Source organism: Phyllobates terribilis, unplaced genomic scaffold (genome assembly GCF_046119375.1).
Source record: "Phyllobates terribilis strain yellow unplaced genomic scaffold, ASM4611937v1 Scaffold_779__1_contigs__length_684578, whole genome shotgun sequence".
In the NCBI taxonomy this organism is placed as follows: domain Eukaryota; kingdom Metazoa; phylum Chordata; class Amphibia; order Anura; family Dendrobatidae; genus Phyllobates; species Phyllobates terribilis.
The window spans coordinates 632,046-644,068 of record NW_027363539.1 but is presented as its reverse complement, the minus strand read 5'-3'; the positions used below and the strand labels follow the sequence as shown (position 1 = coordinate 644,068).

General features: G+C 45.2%; 9 non-coding genes across 9 annotated transcripts; all 9 read left to right on the top strand.

Moving 5' to 3' along the window:
• The first annotated feature begins 381 nt into the window (after positions 1 to 381).
• LOC141239794 (U2 spliceosomal RNA) lies at positions 382 to 572 on the top strand. Its single transcript, XR_012305144.1, has one exon. It is a non-coding gene; the product is annotated as a U2 spliceosomal RNA (small nuclear RNA).
• A 1,115-nt stretch (positions 573 to 1,687) lies between these two features.
• LOC141239792 (U2 spliceosomal RNA) lies at positions 1,688 to 1,878 on the top strand. Its single transcript, XR_012305142.1, has one exon. It is a non-coding gene; the product is annotated as a U2 spliceosomal RNA (small nuclear RNA).
• Positions 1,879 to 2,993: 1,115 nt separating this feature from the next.
• LOC141239820 (U2 spliceosomal RNA) lies at positions 2,994 to 3,184 on the top strand. Its single transcript, XR_012305169.1, has one exon. It is a non-coding gene; the product is annotated as a U2 spliceosomal RNA (small nuclear RNA).
• Positions 3,185 to 4,302: 1,118 nt separating this feature from the next.
• Positions 4,303 to 4,493, top strand: LOC141239791 (U2 spliceosomal RNA). Its single transcript, XR_012305141.1, has one exon. It is a non-coding gene; the product is annotated as a U2 spliceosomal RNA (small nuclear RNA).
• Positions 4,494 to 5,608: 1,115 nt separating this feature from the next.
• LOC141239790 (U2 spliceosomal RNA) lies at positions 5,609 to 5,799 on the top strand. Its single transcript, XR_012305140.1, has one exon. It is a non-coding gene; the product is annotated as a U2 spliceosomal RNA (small nuclear RNA).
• A 1,115-nt stretch (positions 5,800 to 6,914) lies between these two features.
• Positions 6,915 to 7,105, top strand: LOC141239789 (U2 spliceosomal RNA). Its single transcript, XR_012305139.1, has one exon. It is a non-coding gene; the product is annotated as a U2 spliceosomal RNA (small nuclear RNA).
• Positions 7,106 to 8,220: 1,115 nt separating this feature from the next.
• LOC141239788 (U2 spliceosomal RNA) lies at positions 8,221 to 8,411 on the top strand. The gene has a single exon (XR_012305138.1). It is a non-coding gene; the product is annotated as a U2 spliceosomal RNA (small nuclear RNA).
• Positions 8,412 to 9,526: 1,115 nt separating this feature from the next.
• On the top strand, positions 9,527 to 9,717 carry LOC141239787 (U2 spliceosomal RNA). The gene has a single exon (XR_012305137.1). It is a non-coding gene; the product is annotated as a U2 spliceosomal RNA (small nuclear RNA).
• A 1,115-nt stretch (positions 9,718 to 10,832) lies between these two features.
• LOC141239786 (U2 spliceosomal RNA) lies at positions 10,833 to 11,023 on the top strand. Its single transcript, XR_012305136.1, has one exon. It is a non-coding gene; the product is annotated as a U2 spliceosomal RNA (small nuclear RNA).
• The last annotated feature ends 1,000 nt before the right edge of the window (positions 11,024 to 12,023 follow it).

Below are 12,023 nucleotides of genomic sequence, written 5' to 3'. Positions count from 1 at the left end.
TGCACAGCAGCAGCCACCTTCAGTCTGCTGCTGGACAGCCAGCAGCAGCAGCAGCAGGAGAGGTATGTAATCAGGAGCCCTCCTGCTAAGGGTAGACAGCTGCTCGTTCCACCCCACCCCCCGCCTTAATTGGTTCTCCTCCCTTCCAACGGTGTTGAGGCGGGTGGGAACAGCAGGGGGTGAAGGTGCTGTGTTTAAAGAGGTGGAGTTATGCAGATCTAAAACGCGTGGATTGCAGCAGCAGCAAGCCGAAAAGTGCAGGCATGTAAGGGATCTAGAGGTTGACAACATGTCTTCTTAACGGGAGTCCAGGAGCTCATCTCCACAAATGGACTTTTTAGGATCCTTGGGTGACTCCGTAGTTTGAAACCAATTCTGGTTATCGCTTCTCGGCCTTTTGGCTAAGATCAAGTGTAGTATCTGTTCTTATCAGTTTAATATCTGATACGTCCCCTATCTGGGGACCATATATTAAATGGATTTTTAGAACAGGGAGATGGAAAAAGAGCTTGCTCTGTCCACTCCACGCATTGACCTGGTATTGCAGTATCTCCAGGACCGGTGCACCCCTTCTTTAATGCAGTTTCTAAAATCAGAAAGAATTGAATTCAATGTTTTTTGTTCATTTTGCTTGTTTGTCGGATTTTGGGATGGACTCTTTGGCTCTGCTTTTCTTCTCCTCATTGGATTTTTCATGTTCAAAGTTGCAGAAGCCAGATTACAAGCTCATTTTGGTTCAACTTCAGCAACTGTGCATTGCATTGCCATGTAATGTGATGCAATGCTATCTTTCTAGCTCTCCCTTTTTACTTCCTTTTGGATAAACAGACATATTAGGCAAGCATTTTGGAGCTTTCACCTAAATAACTACAGGTGGTGAGATAAGCTGCACAATATAATTGACCTTTCAGTATATTGTTGCACACACACCATCTATTTAGCAAATGCCCTTGTTATCAACAGCAGCCTTTTAAACTCACCTGAGCTAACAGGTATGTGCGCTGGTTACTCTGCTGCGCTTAAAATTTCTTTTTTGGTTTGCTACAATGCCTTTTCTGAAACGTTGTCTCCTTCTGCTGGAACACTGACTTCTTTCATTTAATGCCTGCAGACTATAAAAGAGAACCCAACCCAAAAAGTTTGGTTGATTAGTCTGTGGCATTCTGTTAAACTGTTGCTTATGGCGGTCTCTGTGAGCTTCTCAGCGACATTCAGCCAGCCAGGTATCCTGCCTGCAGTAGATGGAATGTGGCAATGGAACGCTGGCTGCGCGTGTCATAATAGGCTCTGAGCCTTTATATACCTGTGCACAGCAGCAGCCACCTTCAGTCTGCTGCTGGACAGCCAGCAGCAGCAGCAGCAGGAGAGGTATGTAATCAGGAGCCCTCCTGCTAAGGGTAGACAGCTGCTCGTTCCACCCCACCCCCCGCCTTAATTGGTTCTCCTCCCTTCCAACGGTGTTGAGGCGGGTGGGAACAGCAGGGGGTGAAGGTGCTGTGTTTAAAGAGGTGGAGTTATGCAGATCTAAAACGCGTGGATTGCAGCAGCAGCAAGCCGAAAAGTGCAGGCATGTAAGGGATCTAGAGGTTGACAACATGTCTTCTTAACGGGAGTCCAGGAGCTCATCTCCACAAATGGACTTTTTAGGATCCTTGGGTGGCTCCGTAGTTTGAAACCAATTCTGGTTATCGCTTCTCGGCCTTTTGGCTAAGATCAAGTGTAGTATCTGTTCTTATCAGTTTAATATCTGATACGTCCCCTATCTGGGGACCATATATTAAATGGATTTTTAGAACAGGGAGATGGAAAAAGAGCTTGCTCTGTCCACTCCACGCATTGACCTGGTATTGCAGTATCTCCAGGACCGGTGCACCCCTTCTTTAATGCAGTTTCTAAAATCAGAAAGAATTGAATTCAATGTTTTTTGTTCATTTTGCTTGTTTGTCAGATTTTGGGATGGACTCTTTGGCTCTGCTTTTCTTCTCCTCATTGGATTTTTCATGTTCAAAGTTGCAGAAGCCAGATTACAAGCTCATTTTGGTTCAACTTCAGCAACTGTGCATTGCATTGCCATGTAATGTGATGCAATGCTATCTTTCTAGCTCTCCCTTTTTACTTCCTTTTGGATAAACAGACATATTAGGCAAGCATTTTGGAGCTTTCACCTAAATAACTACAGGTGGTGAGATAAGCTGCACAATATAATTGACCTTTCAGTATATTGTTGCACACACACCATCTATTTAGCAAATGCCCTTGTTATCAACAGCAGCCTTTTAAACTCACCTGAGCTAACAGGTATGTGCGCTGGTTACTCTGCTGCGCTTAAAATTTCTTTTTTGGTTTGCTACAATGCCTTTTCTGAAACGTTGTCTCCTTCTGCTGGAACACTGACTTCTTTCATTTAATGCCTGCAGACTATAAAAGAGAACCCAACCCAAAAAGTTTGGTTGATTAGTCTGTGGCATTCTGTTAAACTGTTGCTTATGGCGGTCTCTGTGAGCTTCTCAGCGACATTCAGCCAGCCAGGTATCCTGCCTGCAGTAGATGGAATGTGGCAATGGAACGCTGGCTGCGCGTGTCATAATAGGCTCTGAGCCTTTATATACCTGTGCACAGCAGCAGCCACCTTCAGTCTGCTGCTGGACAGCCAGCAGCAGCAGCAGCAGGAGAGGTATGTAATCAGGAGCCCTCCTGCTAAGGGTAGACAGCTGCTCGTTCCACCCCACCCCCCGCCTTAATTGGTTCTCCTCCCTTCCAACGGTGTTGAGGCGGGTGGGAACAGCAGGGGGTGAAGGTGCTGTGTTTAAAGAGGTGGAGTTATGCAGATCTAAAACGCGTGGATTGCAGCAGCAGCAAGCCGAAAAGTGCAGGCATGTAAGGGATCTAGAGGTTGACAACATGTCTTCTTAACGGGAGTCCAGGAGCTCATCTCCACAAATGGACTTTTTAGGATCCTTGGGTGGCTCCGTAGTTTGAAACCAATTCTGGTTATCGCTTCTCGGCCTTTTGGCTAAGATCAAGTGTAGTATCTGTTCTTATCAGTTTAATATCTGATACGTCCCCTATCTGGGGACCATATATTAAATGGATTTTTAGAACAGGGAGATGGAAAAAGAGCTTGCTCTCTCCACTCCACGCATTGACCTGGTATTGCAGTATCTCCAGGACCGGTGCACCCCTTCTTTAATGCAGTTTCTAAAATCAGAAAGAATTGAATTCAATGTTTTTTGTTCATTTTGCTTGTTTGTCGGATTTTGGGATGGACTCTTTGGCTCTGCTTTTCTTCTCCTCATTGGATTTTTCATGTTCAAAGTTGCAGAAGCCAGATTACAAGCTCATTTTGGTTCAACTTCAGCAACTGTGCATTGCATTGCCATGTAATGTGATGCAATGCTATCTTTCTAGCTCTCCCTTTTTACTTCCTTTTGGATAAACAGACATATTAGGCAAGCATTTTGGAGCTTTCACCTAAATAACTACAGGTGGTGAGATAAGCTGCACAATATAATTGACCTTTCAGTATATTGTTGCACACACACCATCTATTTAGCAAATGCCCTTGTTATCAACAGCAGCCTTTTAAACTCACCTGAGCTAACAGGTATGTGCGCTGGTTACTCTGCTGCGCTTAAAATTTCTTTTTTGGTTTGCTACAATGCCTTTTCTGAAACGTTGTCTCCTTCTGCTGGAACACTGACTTCTTTCATTTAATGCCTGCAGACTATAAAAGAGAACCCAACCCAAAAAGTTTGGTTGATTAGTCTGTGGCATTCTGTTAAACTGTTGCTTATGGCGGTCTCTGTGAGCTTCTCAGCGACATTCAGCCAGCCAGGTATCCTGCCTGCAGTAGATGGAATGTGGCAATGGAACGCTGGCTGCGCGTGTCATAATAGGCTCTGAGCCTTTATATACCTGTGCACAGCAGCAGCCACCTTCAGTCTGCTGCTGGACAGCCAGCAGCAGCAGCAGCAGGAGAGGTATGTAATCAGGAGCCCTCCTGCTAAGGGTAGACAGCTGCTCGTTCCACCCCACCCCCCGCCTTAATTGGTTCTCCTCCCTTCCAACGGTGTTGAGGCGGGTGGGAACAGCAGGGGGTGAAGGTGCTGTGTTTAAAGAGGTGGAGTTATGCAGATCTAAAACGCGTGGATTGCAGCAGCAGCAGCAAGCCGAAAAGTGCAGGCATGTAAGGGATCTAGAGGTTGACAACATGTCTTCTTAACGGGAGTCCAGGAGCTCATCTCCACAAATGGACTTTTTAGGATCCTTGGGTGGCTCCGTAGTTTGAAACCAATTCTGGTTATCGCTTCTCGGCCTTTTGGCTAAGATCAAGTGTAGTATCTGTTCTTATCAGTTTAATATCTGATACGTCCCCTATCTGGGGACCATATATTAAATGGATTTTTAGAACAGGGAGATGGAAAAAGAGCTTGCTCTGTCCACTCCACGCATTGACCTGGTATTGCAGTATCTCCAGGACCGGTGCACCCCTTCTTTAATGCAGTTTCTAAAATCAGAAAGAATTGAATTCAATGTTTTTTGTTCATTTTGCTTGTTTGTCGGATTTTGGGATGGACTCTTTGGCTCTGCTTTTCTTCTCCTCATTGGATTTTTCATGTTCAAAGTTGCAGAAGCCAGATTACAAGCTCATTTTGGTTCAACTTCAGCAACTGTGCATTGCATTGCCATGTAATGTGATGCAATGCTATCTTTCTAGCTCTCCCTTTTTACTTCCTTTTGGATAAACAGATATATTAGGCAAGCATTTTGGAGCTTTCACCTAAATAACTACAGGTGGTGAGATAAGCTGCACAATATAATTGACCTTTCAGTATATTGTTGCACACACACCATCTATTTAGCAAATGCCCTTGTTATCAACAGCAGCCTTTTAAACTCACCTGAGCTAACAGGTATGTGCGCTGGTTACTCTGCTGCGCTTAAAATTTATTTTTTGGTTTGCTACAATGCCTTTTCTGAAACGTTGTCTCCTTCTGCTGGAACACTGACTTCTTTCATTTAATGCCTGCAGACTATAAAAGAGAACCCAACCCAAAAAGTTTGGTTGATTAGTCTGTGGCATTCTGTTAAACTGTTGCTTATGGCGGTCTCTGTGAGCTTCTCAGCGACATTCAGCCAGCCAGGTATCCTGCCTGCAGTAGATGGAATGTGGCAATGGAACGCTGGCTGCGCGTGTCATAATAGACTCTGAGCCTTTATATACCTGTGCACAGCAGCAGCCACCTTCAGTCTGCTGCTGGACAGCCAGCAGCAGCAGCAGCAGGAGAGGTATGTAATCAGGAGCCCTCCTGCTAAGGGTAGACAGCTGCTCGTTCCACCCCACCCCCCGCCTTAATTGGTTCTCCTCCCTTCCAACGGTGTTGAGGCGGGTGGGAACAGCAGGGGGTGAAGGTGCTGTGTTTAAAGAGGTGGAGTTATGCAGATCTAAAACGCGTGGATTGCAGCAGCAGCAAGCCGAAAAGTGCAGGCATGTAAGGGATCTAGAGGTTGACAACATGTCTTCTTAACGGGAGTCCAGGAGCTCATCTCCACAAATGGACTTTTTAGGATCCTTGGGTGGCTCCGTAGTTTGAAACCAATTCTGGTTATCGCTTCTCGGCCTTTTGGCTAAGATCAAGTGTAGTATCTGTTCTTATCAGTTTAATATCTGATACGTCCCCTATCTGGGGACCATATATTAAATGGATTTTTAGAACAGGGAGATGGAAAAAGAGCTTGCTCTGTCCACTCCACGCATTGACCTGGTATTGCAGTATCTCCAGGACCGGTGCACCCCTTCTTTAATGCAGTTTCTAAAATCAGAAAGAATTGAATTCAATGTTTTTTGTTCATTTTGCTTGTTTGTTGGATTTTGGGATGGACTCTTTGGCTCTGCTTTTCTTCTCCTCATTGGATTTTTCATGTTCAAAGTTGCAGAAGCCAGATTACAAGCTCATTTTGGTTCAACTTCAGCAACTGTGCATTGCATTGCCATGTAATGTGATGCAATGCTATCTTTCTAGCTCTCCCTTTTTACTTCCTTTTGGATAAACAGACATATTAGGCAAGCATTTTGGAGCTTTCACCTAAATAACTACAGGTGGTGAGATAAGCTGCACAATATAATTGACCTTTCAGTATATTGTTGCACACACACCATCTATTTAGCAAATGCCCTTGTTATCAACAGCAGCCTTTTAAACTCACCTGAGCTAACAGGTATGTGCGCTGGTTACTCTGCTGCGCTTAAAATTTCTTTTTTGGTTTGCTACAATGCCTTTTCTGAAACGTTGTCTCCTTCTGCTGGAACACTGACTTCTTTCATTTAATGCCTGCAGACTATAAAAGAGAACCCAACCCAAAAAGTTTGGTTGATTAGTCTGTGGCATTCTGTTAAACTGTTGCTTATGGCGGTCTCTGTGAGCTTCTCATCGACATTCAGCCAGCCAGGTATCCTGCCTGCAGTAGATGGAATGTGGCAATGGAACGCTGGCTGCGCGTGTCATAATAGGCTCTGAGCCTTTATATACCTGTGCACAGCAGCAGCCACCTTCAGTCTGCTGCTGGACAGCCAGCAGCAGCAGCAGCAGGAGAGGTATGTAATCAGGAGCCCTCCTGCTAAGGGTAGACAGCTGCTCGTTCCACCCCACCCCCCGCCTTAATTGGTTCTCCTCCCTTCCAACGGTGTTGAGGCGGGTGGGAACAGCAGGGGGTGAAGGTGCTGTGTTTAAAGAGGTGGAGTTATGCAGATCTAAAACGCGTGGATTGCAGCAGCAGCAAGCCGAAAAGTGCAGGCATGTAAGGGATCTAGAGGTTGACAACATGTCTTCTTAACGGGAGTCCAGGAGCTCATCTCCACAAATGGACTTTTTAGGATCCTTGGGTGGCTCCGTAGTTTGAAACCAATTCTGGTTATCGCTTCTCGGCCTTTTGGCTAAGATCAAGTGTAGTATCTGTTCTTATCAGTTTAATATCTGATACGTCCCCTATCTGGGGACCATATATTAAATGGATTTTTAGAACAGGGAGATGGAAAAAGAGCTTGCTCTGTCCACTCCACGCATTGACCTGGTATTGCAGTATCTCCAGGACCGGTGCACCCCTTCTTTAATGCAGTTTCTAAAATCAGAAAGAATTGAATTCAATGTTTTTTGTTCATTTTGCTTGTTTGTCGGATTTTGGGATGGACTCTTTGGCTCTGCTTTTCTTCTCCTCATTGGATTTTTCATGTTCAAAGTTGCAGAAGCCAGATTACAAGCTCATTTTGGTTCAACTTCAGCAACTGTGCATTGCATTGCCATGTAATGTGATGCAATGCTATCTTTCTAGCTCTCCCTTTTTACTTCCTTTTGGATAAACAGACATATTAGGCAAGCATTTTGGAGCTTTCACCTAAATAACTACAGGTGGTGAGATAAGCTGCACAATATAATTGACCTTTCAGTATATTGTTGCACACACACCATCTATTTAGCAAATGCCCTTGTTATCAACAGCAGCCTTTTAAACTCACCTGAGCTAACAGGTATGTGCGCTGGTTACTCTGCTGCGCTTAAAATTTCTTTTTTGGTTTGCTACAATGCCTTTTCTGAAACGTTGTCTCCTTCTGCTGGAACACTGACTTCTTTCATTTAATGCCTGCAGACTATAAAAGAGAACCCAACCCAAAAAGTTTGGTTGATTAGTCTGTGGCATTCTGTTAAACTGTTGCTTATGGCGGTCTCTGTGAGCTTCTCAGCGACATTCAGCCAGCCAGGTATCCTGCCTGCAGTAGATGGAATGTGGCAATGGAACGCTGGCTGCGCGTGTCATAATAGGCTCTGAGCCTTTATATACCTGTGCACAGCAGCAGCCACCTTCAGTCTGCTGCTGGACAGCCAGCAGCAGCAGCAGCAGGAGAGGTATGTAATCAGGAGCCCTCCTGCTAAGGGTAGTCAGCTGCTCGTTCCACCCCACCCCCCGCCTTAATTGGTTCTCCTCCCTTCCAACGGTGTTGAGGCGGGTGGGAACAGCAGGGGGTGAAGGTGCTGTGTTTAAAGAGGTGGAGTTATGCAGATCTAAAACGCGTGGATTGCAGCAGCAGCAAGCCGAAAAGTGCAGGCATGTAAGGGATCTAGAGGTTGACAACATGTCTTCTTAACGGGAGTCCAGGAGCTCATCTCCACAAATGGACTTTTTAGGATCCTTGGGTGGCTCCGTAGTTTGAAACCAATTCTGGTTATCGCTTCTCGGCCTTTTGGCTAAGATCAAGTGTAGTATCTGTTCTTATCAGTTTAATATCTGATACGTCCCCTATCTGGGGACCATATATTAAATGGATTTTTAGAACAGGGAGATGGAAAAAGAGCTTGCTCTGTCCACTCCACGCATTGACCTGGTATTGCAGTATCTCCAGGACCGGTGCACCCCTTCTTTAATGCAGTTTCTAAAATCAGAAAGAATTGAATTCAATGTTTTTTGTTCATTTTGCTTGTTTGTCGGATTTTGGGATGGACTCTTTGGCTCTGCTTTTCTTCTCCTCATTGGATTTTTCATGTTCAAAGTTGCAGAAGCCAGATTACAAGCTCATTTTGGTTCAACTTCAGCAACTGTGCATTGCATTGCCATGTAATGTGATGCAATGCTATCTTTCTAGCTCTCCCTTTTTACTTCCTTTTGGATAAACAGACATATTAGGCAAGCATTTTGGAGCTTTCACCTAAATAACTACAGGTGGTGAGATAAGCTGCACAATATAATTGACCTTTCAGTGTATTGTTGCACACACACCATCTATTTAGCAAATGCCCTTGTTATCAACAGCAGCCTTTTAAACTCACCTGAGCTAACAGGTATGTGCGCTGGTTACTCTGCTGCGCTTAAAATTTCTTTTTTGGTTTGCTATAATGCCTTTTCTGAAACGTTGTCTCCTTCTGCTGGAACACTGACTTCTTTCATTTAATGCCTGCAGACTATAAAAGAGAACCCAACCCAAAAAGTTTGGTTGATTAGTCTGTGGCATTCTGTTAAACTGTTGCTTATGGCGGTCTCTGTGAGCTTCTCAGCGACATTCAGCCAGCCAGGTATCCTGCCTGCAGTAGATGGAATGTGGCAATGGAACGCTGGCTGCGCGTGTCATAATAGGCTCTGAGCCTTTATATACCTGTGCACAGCAGCAGCCACCTTCAGTCTGCTGCTGGACAGCCAGCAGCAGCAGCAGCAGGAGAGGTATGTAATCAGGAGCCCTCCTGCTAAGGGTAGACAGCTGCTCGTTCCACCCCACCCCCCGCCTTAATTGGTTCTCCTCCCTTCCAACGGTGTTGAGGCGGGTGGGAACAGCAGGGGGTGAAGGTGCTGTGTTTAAAGAGGTGGAGTTATGCAGATCTAAAACGCGTGGATTGCAGCAGCAGCAAGCCGAAAAGTGCAGGCATGTAAGGGATCTAGAGGTTGACAACATGTCTTCTTAACGGGAGTCCAGGAGCTCATCTCCACAAATGGACTTTTTAGGATCCTTGGGTGGCTCCGTAGTTTGAAACCAATTCTGGTTATCGCTTCTCGGCCTTTTGGCTAAGATCAAGTGTAGTATCTGTTCTTATCAGTTTAATATCTGATACGTCCCCTATCTGGGGACCATATATTAAATGGATTTTTAGAACAGGGAGATGGAAAAAGAGCTTGCTCTGTCCACTCCACGCATTGACCTGGTATTGCAGTATCTCCAGGACCGGTGCACCCCTTCTTTAATGCAGTTTCTAAAATCAGAAAGAATTGAATTCAATGTTTTTTGTTCATTTTGCTTGTTTGTCGGATTTTGGGATGGACTCTTTGGCTCTGCTTTTCTTCTCCTCATTGGATTTTTCATGTTCAAAGTTGCAGAAGCCAGATTACAAGCTCATTTTGGTTCAACTTCAGCAACTGTGCATTGCATTGCCATGTAATGTGATGCAATGCTATCTTTCTAGCTCTCCCTTTTTACTTCCTTTTGGATAAACAGACATATTAGGCAAGCATTTTGGAGCTTTCACCTAAATAACTACAGGTGGTGAGATAAGCTGCACAATATAATTGACCTTTCAGTATATTGTTGCACACACACCATCTATTTAGCAAATGCCCTTGTTATCAACAGCAGCCTTTTAAACTCACCTGAGCTAACAGGTATGTGCGCTGGTTACTCTGCTGCGCTTAAAATTTCTTTTTTGGTTTGCTACAATGCCTTTTCTGAAACGTTGTCTCCTTCTGCTGGAACACTGACTTCTTTCATTTAATGCCTGCAGACTATAAAAGAGAACCCAACCCAAAAAGTTTGGTTGATTAGTCTGTGGCATTCTGTTAAACTGTTGCTTATGGCGGTCTCTGTGAGCTTCTCAGCGACATTCAGCCAGCCAGGTATCCTGCCTGCAGTAGATGGAATGTGGCAATGGAACGCTGGCTGCGCGTGTCATAATAGGCTCTGAGCCTTTATATACCTGTGCACAGCAGCAGCCACCTTCAGTCTGCTGCTGGACAGCCAGCAGCAGCAGCAGCAGGAGAGGTATGTAATCAGGAGCCCTCCTGCTAAGGGTAGACAGCTGCTCGTTCCACCCCACCCCCCGCCTTAATTGGTTCTCCTCCCTTCCAACGGTGTTGAGGCGGGTGGGAACAGCAGGGGGTGAAGGTGCTGTGTTTAAAGAGGTGGAGTTATGCAGATCTAAAACGCGTGGATTGCAGCAGCAGCAAGCCGAAAAGTGCAGGCATGTAAGGGATCTAGAGGTTGACAACATGTCTTCTTAACGGGAGTCCAGGAGCTCATCTCCACAAATGGACTTTTTAGGATCCTTGGGTGGCTCCGTAGTTTGAAACCAATTCTGGTTATCGCTTCTCGGCCTTTTGGCTAAGATCAAGTGTAGTATCTGTTCTTATCAGTTTAATATCTGATACGTCCCCTATCTGGGGACCATATATTAAATGGATTTTTAGAACAGGGAGATGGAAAAAGAGCTTGCTCTGTCCACTCCACGCATTGACCTGGTATTGCAGTATCTCCAGGACCGGTGCACCCCTTCTTTAATGCAGTTTCTAAAATCAGAAAGAATTGAATTCAATGTTTTTTGTTCATTTTGCTTGTTTGTCGGATTTTGGGATGGACTCTTTGGCTCTGCTTTTCTTCTCCTCATTGGATTTTTCATGTTCAAAGTTGCAGAAGCCAGATTACAAGCTCATTTTGGTTCAACTTCAGCAACTGTGCATTGCATTGCCATGTAATGTGATGCAATGCTATCTTTCTAGCTCTCCCTTTTTACTTCCTTTTGGATAAACAGACATATTAGGCAAGCATTTTGGAGCTTTCACCTAAATAACTACAGGTGGTGAGATAAGCTGCACAATATAATTGACCTTTCAGTATATTGTTGCACACACACCATCTATTTAGCAAATGCCCTTGTTATCAACAGCAGCCTTTTAAACTCACCTGAGCTAACAGGTATGTGCGCTGGTTACTCTGCTGCGCTTAAAATTTCTTTTTTGGTTTGCTACAATGCCTTTTCTGAAACGTTGTCTCCTTCTGCTGGAACACTGACTTCTTTCATTTAATGCCTGCAGACTATAAAAGAGAACCCAACCCAAAAAGTTTGGTTGATTAGTCTGTGGCATTCTGTTAAACTGTTGCTTATGGCGGTCTCTGTGAGCTTCTCAGCGACATTCAGCCAGCCAGGTATCCTGCCTGCAGTAGATGGAATGTGGCAATGGAACGCTGGCTGCGCGTGTCATAATAGGCTCTGAGCCTTTATATACCTGTGCACAGCAGCAGCCACCTTCAGTCTGCTGCTGGACAGCCAGCAGCAGCAGCAGCAGGAGAGGTATGTAATCAGGAGCCCTCCTGCTAAGGGTAGACAGCTGCTCGTTCCACCCCACCCCCCGCCTTAATTGGTTCTCCTCCCTTCCAACGGTGTTGAGGCGGGTGGGAACAGCAGGGGGTGAAGGTGCTGTGTTTAAAGAGGTGGAGTTATGCAGATCTAAAACGCGTGGATTGCAGCAGCAGCAAGCCGAAAAGTGCAGGCATG